Source organism: Aegilops tauschii, chromosome 6 (genome assembly GCF_002575655.3).
Source record: "Aegilops tauschii subsp. strangulata cultivar AL8/78 chromosome 6, Aet v6.0, whole genome shotgun sequence".
Taxonomy (NCBI): domain Eukaryota; kingdom Viridiplantae; phylum Streptophyta; class Magnoliopsida; order Poales; family Poaceae; genus Aegilops; species Aegilops tauschii.
Window position 1 is genome coordinate 301436465 of NC_053040.3, and position 13108 is coordinate 301449572.

Here is a 13108-nt window from a genome sequence, read left to right on the forward strand (position 1 = left end):
GGTGTCTTTCTTGCACACATGCTCTAGATATAACCCTCGCTCCCTCTCGTAACCATTTACAACTGTTTTCACTAACCTTTATCACAAGCACTCTTCCTCTCACAAACATACACACGCACAATCCTCATCGACCCTTTCTATATACATGGACCTGCCTATGTGTCTCATGTACGCACATTATCTTTACGCCTGTCTCTCACGCATTGTCTCACACCTCTCTTCCTAATCGACGAGTATGATTCTAGCAGAGCATTCTGTAGGATGCCCCTTAAAGTTAGGTTGTGTGAATAGTAATATCAGAGATAAAGGGGTTACCTTAGTCCGAGAACCTAGGGTTACAAATCCTAGCCGACTTTGTCAGTGGACACAGAGTCCTTCAAAATTCTGCTATCTTTGTCTTGTACGACTAGTCATCCATGGGTCTTCCTAAATGCGTCACGGGCCAACCAATGTGGCGCAGGTCGGAACCGAATGGAGGGCCTCACCTCGACCCACTGGACCTCACGCGGTGACACACCCTCTGCCCCCACGTCTCATTATCTTCTCACACCCACACATACCAACACAAACACCACACACATAGAAAATTTCTCCTGGTGCCTCTATTCCCTCCCCCCTTGCATATACACACTCAAGGGAATGGAATCTCTTGTCGTGACGTCATATTCGTCTCTCTCTCTCTAGACCACTCTCATTTCTCGTGCTATCTCTCCCACGCTCCCCCGTCGGCCCCTCTATCCATGCCTCTCTCGAATAGGTAATACACACACATACCTCTCTAGGCCCCGCCAAATGCATCAACTACACATTCACACATGTTACATCACGTACCCCATTGATCTAAAAAGCCCTCTCTTCACGTTTATTTCGCATACAACATTCCTTTTGAATAAAGTGTGGCCAAAAAAATTATTTTAGAGTTTCTACATATATACAACATTACAAAGTTATATTGAGGAGTACGAACGCTAATTTGCATTGCGTGGTGCCCACAATGATATTTATTCCGCACTGTGAATTTGTATATTTTTATACTATATACAAAGTTAGTCATAATAAAGAGAAACGAAGAGCATCTCTCTCTCCATCGCATACCCCCCTGTACGCCCCTTTCACGTATGCACACAAAACTATCTCCAGGTCCTCTAAAAGTAAGCCCCCAGAAAATTCACGCATGTTTCATCTTTCTCTCGCGATATATGCAATGACGATCATTGTATTTGAAGCGAAAGCACGATACACACATTGGACTTCAGAATCCACTCATTACGGTCACCATTTACGTTTAGTGGTTATTATACAGTCATGGGCTCACCGTACAACTCTGTATTTGCTCATGATATGACTAGTTGACCAGTTAAACGCTCCACGTGGCACCTCTAGTGTTGCATCACATTATCTCACTACCATCGTGCCCACCTGTCGACTTGTATCTACTCTACATCTACACTCTTATAAAATACATAAAATACACTCTTATAAAAAACAGAGTTGGTGATGATGGTGTGCCTGCCATCCTGCAATATAGGTCGTCCGATTTATATCTGACGGATAGGAAAGAAACTATGGCAATTTTGCAAAAAGGTACCCACACACCTCTCCACATTTGCAAATAAGGCCTTCCCTCGTTCATCCTTTTCTCTCACAAGATAAACAAGTCATACAAATGCATCTTGATGTTACGTGCAACGCACGGGCATCTTGCTAGTAAGAATGAAAACAAACGACAAAAAAAATATTTGGACGGTGGTTCGGAGTCATGACCGCGGGCACAGGGGACAAGGTGGCCTTGTATTGGTATGCTGAGCCGTCTGTTTTAACACACATGAGCTGGTGTGGTGATTATACACACACGCACGCATGCACACTAACTGCATCCACGCAGCACTCACACAAACACATGCACCCACGCACGCACGCAACACTCACACGTACACACGCAGCCACGCACGCACGCAACACTCACACGCACGCATGCAACACTCACACACACGCATGCATGCACACACCAGTACACCACACGACCAACACACACTCTCACGCTCAAGTGCTCAACCTACACGTGCATGCGCACACATCAGGCCTTGAAAGACACATACACAACCAAGTGATTCCCGCGCATGGGTTGGAGCCTTGTCGTGCCTGCGTAAATTTGTGTTTATCTGACCTTTTGCCTATGCGAACTGACAGGTGGGACCCACAAGGAACGTGGCTAATTTAACTAGTCAACATGGCGCCACGCAGACTATTTGGCCGGTCAACAGAGTGCAATCCGATGCTGAACTGTGAGCAAGTGACCGTATAATCACCGCAAAATGTATATAGTGACCGTAATCAGCTTATTCTGAAGTTCGGTGACCGTATTACGCTTTTCTCTCTGTAGGCCCTCCAAAACTACATCTCTACACGTTCTCGCATGTTACATCTAACAACTATGCAATACAACACTACTACTACACTCTAACACAATAAATCATATGTGTTTTTAGTTTTACTAGATATCATATTGTTACTTATAATTATTCAGTTTGCATACATTAAAATTGCCTTTGAAATGTATGGCCAGTATCATCTACCTATGTGTTTTTAGTTTTACTAGATATCATATTGTTACTTATAATTATTCAGTTTGCATACATTAAAATTGCCTTTGAAATGTATGGCCAGTATCATCTACCGCGCGGGACAAATCCCGCCCTTTCCTGTTTAATCGGGTTTGTATCGATGGATCGTGCGAAATAGCAAAACTATAGTACTATACAATACTACAAGTGACAGTTCACTGGGCCGTCGTGTCGTCTACTCCTCCGTCGTAAGAGTGGAGCGCTCGCTTTCATAAATCTTCTAGTCCCTTTCGCCGACATGTGGGACATCAAGCTACTGGGTCCACGTGCCATACCGGAATACAGTGCAGAGCAGCCGGGGTGATGCACCCCAGTCATGGCGCCGGCGTAGTAATGAGCAATGAGGCGTCAAATCACAAGCTGCACCTTTCCCGCAGTTAAGTTGGAGGGACGAAGCAGCCATCATTTCACTCGTTGCTGAATCCGCTTCTCCCTCATCTTCTTCAACTTAACCACATGTTGCTTCTGCCGTTGTTCTGCCTCATGTGGGACATGGATCGGCTTGGTAAAGCACTGACACGTGGGACCGCATGTTAGCAAACCTCTAGGACAACGTCCTCCAAAAATAAGAAGCCTAATCCTAGACTTACAAAGGGCTACGTAGCTGCTACGTATACTTTCCATCTAATCTATATATGCCCCCCTGATTTTCAGGTGGGGTGGGCCTAATCCTCTCCTTTAATCCAATCAAATAGTCCCACATCACATCAGTTCATAACTTTACGTAAACCATTACGTGGATGTAGCATCGCTCAAATAAGAAACCTCCCCCGCCATCCGCGCGGCAAAATCACCTCCTTTTTACTAATCTTGATTCTATAATTTTTTAGATCAATATAATTGAGATTTGTATAGATAGCACACAAGAGCAAAACCAAGTGGTACGGTTAAGGGCATCCACAATGTGTAGCCAAATGTGAAAATAGCTTTTGGCATCGTGGGAACCATTGTGGACGGTGTTGCCATAGCCAAAAAGATGGAACCGAAGCTCTCTAATTGATTGATTGAAGGAATAGAAAAATGCAATGTCTCTCCTCTTTCTCCCATGCTTGGACGCATGTAGTACAGTATAGAGCACAGAGTCTACTCCCCTGTCCCTTCTATCACAAATCACAAAGAAGTGAGGCGTCAAATCACAAAAGCACGGACGAAGCAACCATCATTTCACTCTTCGCTGACTCCGCTTCTCCATCGTCTTCTTCGAGAAACCATCTCACCGCACTAGTACTCCTAGTAGTACTAGTAAAGGACTTCCTGAATGCAAATAAGGCGGTTGTCTCGGCTTGCAGGCGGCACTTGCGAACGACTTACCGTGGTCTCCCTCAATGGTGTTCTCCGTCGAACGCACTTCGCCAAACCACCCAAAAAAAAGATATCGTCGACGTCACCGCAATGGGGAAGGAAGTCAAATATAGTTACTACCTCCATTTTTTTGTACACAAGGCCAGTATATCAAAATTACAATTTGCAAAGGGCCACTAACACTAATCGAGGCAAAATTGATGGGGTTAGCAACCAAGGACATTAATATCCCCTGCATGCATGCGAAAGTGAGAAGGTTGGTTTGCGTGGCGCTGCATTAATCAAGCGATGAGGAGTGAGATGGTTAGCTCTTTGGTCTTTGGAGAAAAAAATACGCATCAATTGACACGTGAAACGAGGATTTGTATCGATTAAATCCCACGAAGGAAAGCCCCGCCTTTCTTTTTTAACACTAGTACTCCTAGTACGTATGTACTTATCCTGTTTGGGTCTAGGCCTTGCATTGCCAAACTTCGCCACACATTTTTTCCAAGCTTGCCTAAAGTTTTCAAAATGAGAAGGAGGTACACTTGCGCACGGCTGTCGCGGTCGCACCGCACCCTCACACGGTCGCTCCTGCACGCCGCGGTCGCACCGCACCCTCACACAGTCGCTCCTGCACGCCGCAAACCCAACCAAGGGAAGGCACCCTCACTGACACGTGCTGTCGCATGTGAACAAACCAAACTCAGCCATCCTATCGCTGACACATAATTTTCGTTCATAGAGTATGTTTATCCAACCGCATGTTGGGGAGTATCCGTACGGCCCGTGCGGTGGTCTGTTGGGGAAGAAGAAGAGGTGAGGAAGAAGGAAAGAAGGGTTAGGAGACGTAGGATATTCATCCAATCACCTGAAATGGTAGACTGACCCAAGTCAGGCGACTTGCATAACAAATATATGTTTTTACACAGCAAAAGATCCATAAAAACAACAACATAAAGAAAAACTATCACTGCTCGCGGAAAGAGACGGCCTCGTCGTCTTTGGCTGCCGGCGCGAACCAGCCGTCGCTGCCGACGTGTGTCTCCGCACCGTGGTTGTCCTCTGCCTCCAGCTACTCGTTCAAGCGGAGCGTGCGGGCGCTCTGCACGGACGAGAGCACAGCCCGGTTCAAGTCGAGGACGTCCGGCTCCACCTGCAGGAGGGCCTCGATGGCAGCGGCATCCGCGCGCTCCGCGTCGAGTCGAGCCTCCGCCGCCCGGTTCAAGTCCAGGACGTCCGGTTCCGCCCGCAGGAGGGCGTCGATGAGAGCGGCATCCGCGCGCTCTGCGTTGAGTCGAGCCTCTGCCGCCCGGTTCAAGTCCAGGATGGCCGGTTCCGCCTGCAGGAGGGCCTCGATGGCAGCGGCATCCGCGCGCTCCACCTCAAGTTGAGCCTCCGCCGCCCGGTTCACATCCGTGACATCCGGTTCCACCTGCAGGAGAGCCTCGATGGCAGCGGCATGCGCGCGCTCCGCGTCGAGTTGAGCCTCTGCCTCCCGGTCCTCCTTTAGTATCGCCATGTTGAACCGCTGGTCCGCCTGCACCATGGGGGGCTCGGACGCCGGCACGAAGTCGACGTCCATCGTCTCATACCCATCGGGGGCCTTCTGCGCCGTGACCTCCGCCATGAACATTGGATCGGCTTCCTCCTCCTCGTAGCTTGGCTCCAGAGAACTCGGGGATTAGCCCGCCGCAAAGCGAGCTTGGGAACGGAGGTCTGTGATGCCGACCGCCGCCGCGATCTCTGCGCGGCGCTACGACGTCAGCATCTTGTAGTAAGTGATCTTGAGGCGCACCATGGCTTTCCGGCGAACTAGGGGACACTTGATGCAGGCTAGGGGATCGAAAGTTTGGGGAATGGGCTGGAGATTTGGTGTGGTTTTAGGGCAGTGGCTGGCGTAGGCCGAGCAGCGAAGGTTCTGGTGTGAATAGTGGTTCCGGTGACGACCGTTCAATCGGTTTTGACTATACATCGCTCTTGTCGCGTTCGCGTTGCAGCCCGGCACGCTGGACCCTCCACGTCGCTCACCGAATGGAACGCGCTGCGTCTTGCGTTTTCGCTCACTTGTGGGACCGCAGTTGAGAGCAAACCGACGTCCCTCCCCCTCCCCCGCCCGCTTCATTTATTATACCACCACTCCCTCCGTTTTATGCGGAGTAAATAAAAACAGAGGGAGTATACTACGGATGAGGATCCCCTGACGTGGCCGAACCCATTGAGTAACTGACATGCGGGGCCTAGCAAGCATGGGGTCCGCCAGTAAGTGACCGAAAGGGAGGGTAAGGCAGGGATACCTACGTCAGAGGATCCACTTCCACTATACTACTTTGACCAAATGTTAGAGTAATAATATATGACATGCAACTTACACAAATGTTAGAGTAATAATATATGACATGCAACTTACACAAAGCATACAGGGTCTAATGCATTTTTCGAGGCTAACTTTGACCAAATGTTAGAGTAATAATATATGACATGCAACTTACACAAAGCATACGGTCAAATTCGTATGTGAAAGGAGTTTCCAATGATATAATTTTCACATTATACATCTCATGTACTATTAATCTTGTCAATAGTCAAATTGGAAACCATCTTGAGTACAAATCTAGGAGTACGTATGAATCTAACAATATTGATTGGGCGTTGTTGAATGTTGATACCTTTTTGATCAAAGTAGAGATACTTTGACTACACATAAAACTTATATGTAAACTAGAAAGGATAGGGGGAGTATATTGTACGTTCAAAAACGAAACAAACATTGAATACCCTTTATATATGATTTTCGGATGCTATGATCACCGGTTCAAAATTTTGAATCCGCCTTAGTTATCACGTGCCCCCACTCGTTCCCTCTCGATTTCATCTCGGGGTCCGGAGATCTATTGAAAGAGGACTAGGGTGGGTACATGCGAATGATACTCGGTGGAATGTTCAAATGAGGCATGCGGAAGGATGGACTCGACTGGAGGGCGACATGATCGATGGAGAAGAGGGTTGGAGAGGAATGAGAAATAAGCAAATGCCACATGATTATACTTGAACGGCTCAAATAAACAATACATTGTCTCGCTTGGCCTACATAGTGAAAGGCCTAATGCGCAACACGGAGCACTGACGCTCGAATATGGCCGGGAAAACAGGGAAACCGACATGTGGGGCACACCCGTCGGGACGACGTAGCGCAGACTAGTCCAATGTAGGAGCTGGCCCACGACCTCCTCACCACCGACAATCGTTCATGTGGGTCGTTGGGGCCAACAACGGGGCACAGCTCCAGCACCGCCTCTAGACACGGCGACCGCGGTGAGCAACATGCTCATATCGTCGCTAGACACGGTCGGTTTCAGTGTGCCGAGGGTGGCGTTAGTGCTGTGGCACGACCAACGGTATGTTTGGTTTGTGCCCAAGGTTGCCCCGTCAAAGCATTGGGTAGCCAAAATTTTGGTTGAGGTATTGGTTGCCCATGATTTGGCCGACATTGGCAAGAAAAATGAACTAGAGTTGGCTAGAGTTCATTGGCATGCCAAAGAAATGGCAACCATCCAAACAAAGACCAATCTTTGGGTCATGACCAAAATTTTGGTTGAGGTATTGGTTGCCCATGATTTGGACGACATTGGCAAGAAAAATGAACTAGAGTTGGCTAGAGTTCATTGGCATGCCAAAAAATGGCAACCATCCAAACAAAGACCAATCTTTGGGTCATGACCAAAAATTTTGGTAAGGTGCACTTTGGCCACAATCCAAACACACCCCAACACCCGTCTCGTCGAGGATGCACGGGGCGCCGCGACGCGTCCGTGGAGTGGTGTAGCGCGGCCAACTGCATCCTCTGGACCTGAGACCATGCCGGGTCGTCTTGCTTTTTCAATGACATGCGGGGATCGCATGTGAGCAAAGGGCATCTCCAACGCTGCCACGACCGAGCTGACTACCCTGGCACACCAAAACCCTCATCCCTCGCGCCGTCGCGCGGTGCGTTTGCAGCCGGCGCCAGCTGCCCGCATTCATGGCGTCCGTTCGTATGTCGTCGTCAAGAGGCTCAGTGCCCGAGGAACCAACTCCGATGACTTAATGACGCACCCGGACGCTTGGCCTCACCGGAATGCGCTACTTAAAGCGGCAACGCCCACCTAACCTCCACACCATAGCGCATCGTCCTCCTACCTGGCACCACCTCCGCCATGACCGCAAGTGCGAACGCTCTGCGGGAGAGCTTGTCTTCGGGGATGAAGCTCGAGGTCGCCGCCCTCGCTCAAGTCGCCTCTCGCAATGCAATAGCGGCGTAGCCGGACGCGGACGCGACCGCACAAGCGGTGGCCACGCTGGCGTCCGACGACGGGAGCACCGTCAGCCACGCGTCCTACTTGCCGCCGTCCAACGTCCGGCACCGCCGAGGTCGGGGACTCCTCCGAGGATGATTAGGGCATGGGAGGCGGCAGGGCATGGTGTGCAAACTGGCCGGTCCGTATCCCGTGTTCTACTCTTCCTCGCCGGAGACCGCACCTTCACTTCACGGGTCTTGAACCCCGCCCCCGTACATAGAGATCGCAGATGGAGGATGTCAGTCGCCGCCGTAGAATAGGTTTAGGGTCGGGTTTCTTTTATTTTTCTGTCCTATAAAAGTTCGAAATGTAATGAAAATCTGCCGTGTTTGCATTAATCTCGGCCGGTGTATATGAACTTTCACAATAAGATACATATTGTAGGAGTACTAGCAAGATGCCCGTGTGTTGCACGGAAGATCAAGATCTTGTGGGAGAAAAGGATGAACGAGGGAAAGCCTTATCTGCAAATGTGGAGAGGAGTGCGGGTAAATTGTCATAGTTTCCTTCCTATCCATTAGATATAGATCGGACGGCCTATATTGCAGGATGACAGGCACATCATCATCACCAACTCTGCTTTTTATTGAACCAAGACAAATCTAACATGCAAAGTAAAATAAACACATAGGGTCTATACATACACAAATTATCTTAGGCACTCCAATAGTACGTCCACTACACATTCACGCATTTCACATCTTTCTACATCTACGGGAACCTACGAAAGTGTTAACGTAAATTGCCTCTCTCTCTCCTCCCTTGATTTTCATGGTGGTGGGCCCCTCCCTCCCCCCAATCTATAATCAATAGCTCACACGTTTCACATTACGTTAATTACATAACTGGGATTACGTAGGTGTAGCATTACTCATCCTAAAAAACCCAACTAAGCCAACCTCCCAGCATATCGCGCGGGAAAAGACCCGGCCGCGCCGTTTTAGTCGGGATTACCGGATTACTAGTAGTAGTATCGATGGATCGCGTGAAGCAACAAATTTTTTTTGAGGGGGCGAAGCACCTAGTTTAAAAGGAAAAAAGGCGGTACACTCACAGCACTCCTGTCGCGGTCGCATTGCACCCCACACACGTTCGGTCCTGCACATGGCTCACACAAACGGAACGCGCTTCGGCTTGCCTCTTCACCGACACGTGGGACTGCACTTGGAGAAACCGACCATGCGCCAAACTCCCCCCGCCCAGCGCGCGAAAATCCTCCCCCCCCCACACCCAAAAATCCCCCCAAATCTGATTCAACCGCCCTTCAGCCAACTAGCCAATAATATTCCCCAAACCCCCCTCCCCCCTGTCCCCCTCCACTCCATTCGCTCCGCCAATGCCGCCCTCCCCGCCGCGCCGATACGTCGGCGCCGCGGTTCGGCAATCCTCTCGCTCCCACAGTACGCTCTCGTAGACTGCCGTCCTCTAGCCGCGCCGCCACCTCTTTCTACGTTCTTGTGGAGGCGCACGGCGGTCAGCGCCACCACCACTGCCGACGTTCATGTGGAGACGCACGGCGGTCAGCTTCTCCCACGGTACGCGCATTCTAGACTGAGGCCCCGTTCATGTCGGTGTAGCGCTGAATGTTAGCTGATAGACACTGTTAATCTCACTGTTTGCCGAAGTAGTTTACTGTCAATATGCTCTGCTTAAGAAGCTTCCTTGCCCTGTTCTGCACTCAATCTGCTTAGCTGAGATGGCATGCCAAGGCCGATTAGTTGCTAAAATATCCTGCCATATATTTATTGTGATGTTGATTGCCATGGTCTAGTAGCCAATCTGTTAGGTGAAATAGCTCTACACCATTTTATACTCGATCTTTGTTGCTGCGATGGCCTTTGATAGTTCGATGGCTGTGTGCTCGGCCTCATTGACTGCTGAAATAGCCTGCCATAATTTGGCACTCAAATCTGGTTGCTGAATTAGCTTTACATATATTTCGTTACTTAGATCTACTCGTCCAAATATCTTGCCATAGCTTTAGACATCGACCTAGGTATTTTTTTCTAGACTTCATAAAAAAGCATATATGGTTTTCCTGTAATATCTAGTAGAAGAACTAATTTGTATGTCTAACAGATTGACATGACTTGGATAACTTCTGCTCGAAGATTCTCCGCTGCATATGTCGTGGGGGTTGAAAACTTCATGAACATTATCAGAGCTGAGTACGGTGGTCCGAAATCAGATGTGCTCTGCCCGTGTAGCAGTTGTATGAATTCAGTTACAAGACCCCGGTCAACTGTGCAAAATCATCTACACGTGTATGGGATGTCGGTCACATATACTAGGTGGGTTCATCATGGTGAAGCTGTGAACGTCAATGTTATTGACTAGGTGGAAGCAGCAGATCACCATCTTGATCTGCCTGATGCTCAGGTGGAAGAGGAGGAGGAGGTTGTGGTGGCGGAGCCAGTGAGTTTGACCAACATTGAAACGATGCTACAAAATGCTCGTGCATTCCGTGAACTTTCACCTGCAGAAGAAAAACGATGGGCCCGCATGTTGGAACAATGCAACGTTGCTGTCACCCCAGGAAATAAGCTCTCATTATTCTCAGCTATGGTGACCTTTCTTTAGGTGAAGACATCTGAGCGGATGACCAACAAATCATTTGATGCGATGTTGGCTGCTTTCCACGAATCTTTCCCAGATGCGTCTGAGCTGCCACACACCTACAGTAAAATGAAGAATTTCCTTCGTGCATTTGGAATTGGATATGATATGATCCATGTTTGTAAGAATAATTGTGTTCTGTTCCGGAAGGATTATGCCAACTTAAGCGAATGCCCGAAATGCAAATCATCAAGATGGAAAGATGGCGATGTTGCAAAGAGGATTCCTCATAATGTTCTGAGACATTTTCCAATTATACCAAGATTGCAAAGGTTTTTTCATGATGCTGAAACAAGAGAGGATGTACTGTGGCATTCTAGGAACCAGGAGTACAGAGATCAGAATGTAATGAGCCATCCATCTCATGGTAGTGAGTGGAAAAGCTTCAATGATAAACACAAAGAGTTTGCTGCTGACCCGAGACACATTAGACTTGGCTTAGCTTCAGATGGATTTAACCCATCTGCCCACAAGAGCGCCACATATAGCATGTGGCCAGTGCTTGTTATCCCTTACAACATGCCTCCAAATGTCTGCACCAAATAATCAAACTACATGATGGCCTTGCTCATCCCAGGTCCAAAAAGTCCTAGAAAGGATTTTGATTTGTTCATGCAGCCTCTTGTGGAGGAACTTCAACAGCTATGGAAGGGTGTTCTCACTTGAGACCTATATAGCAGCCCACCAGCTGATTTCTTTCTGCGTGCTGTTATAATTTGGTGCATCCATGATTATCCGGCTTTGGGCACTATGTCAGGGCGAACGACACATGGTTACAATGCATGCGTTCGCTGTGACAGGAATCCGCTGTCATACGCAATACTTAGCAAGATCTGTTACATTGGACACCGCCGTTTCCTTGCCAAGGACAAGCCGCATCCTAGAAAATACCGAAGACATGTGTTCAATGCAAAGCATGAAAACCGTGATGCGCCAAAGAGGCTCACCGCCGATGAGTTGCAAGTGGAATTAGAGAAGGTCAGGCATATTACACCAGGAAACCATCCTGGTAATGGTAGCGGGAAAAGGAAGCATGGCAGGGTAGAAGAGAGATTATTGTTTACCCACAGGTCCACTTTGTGGGACTTGGAGTATTGGAAAGATTTGGATCTGCGGCATAATCTTGATGTGATGCACATCGAGAAAAATATATGTGACAGCATTATCGGCACACTTCTTAATATTGAAGGCAAGACGAAAGATACCTTAAAATCTAGGATTGATTTGACACACCTGGGTATCAGAAAGGATTTGCAGGTGCAAGATGAAGGTAAACCACGGGATATGGCACCAGCTGTGTACGTCTTGGACAAGGTAAAAAGAAAAGAATTCTGCGAGGTCCTGTCACGTGTGAGATTCCCACATGGATTTGCTTCCAACCCTGAAAGGAGAGTCAGTGCAGATGGAAACAAGGTACAAGGGTTGAAAACTCATGACTGCCACGTCCTACTTCAAAGGGTTTTACCTGTTATCCTTAGAGGATTGGGCCGCCCTGACTTATACAGAGCAGTTGCAGATTTGGGACAATTCTTTAGGGAACTCTGTAGTAGGAATATCAGGATAGATGCCTTGGAGCGTCTTAGAGACAAGATACCAACTATCCTATGCGACCTTGAGAAGATATATCCTCCAGCCTTCTTTGATGTGATGGTGCATTTGGCTGTTCATCTACCTGATGAGGCACTACTTAGAGGTCCAGTACAGTATGGCTGGATGTACCCTATTGAAAGGCGGCCAGGCACTTTCAAGGGCTATGTTAGGAACAGAGCTAGACCCGAGGGTTCCGTTGCAGAGGCCTACATTGCTACAGAAGCGTTGACATTCTGCTCAAAATACATTGAAACAGCTGATCAGCTTAGCAAAGAGGTGGGTGAAGACAATCCCGGGCTCAATGTTTTCGATTATTCTGTTCGAGTTACAGAGAAGAGTCGACAAGAGGACAAACCTAAAGATTTGGACAAAATGGTTTGGTATGTGTTGAATAACTGTCCTGAGATACTACCTTATATCAAGTAAGTGCAGTACTGCAGCTTATACATCGTAATCTACTAAACTTGCAGCACATTCTTATATATTTAGATGTTTGACGCGATCACTATGTTGTGCAGCATCTAGAGGAGTTACTGCCGCAAAATCCAAGAAACATTGACAAACTGGTTATGGCAGGATTTGCGAAATGGTTCAAGAACCATGTGAGCTTTTGAAGTGCATTGTCAGTTTTTTAATATATTGAGTACATAAGATGAT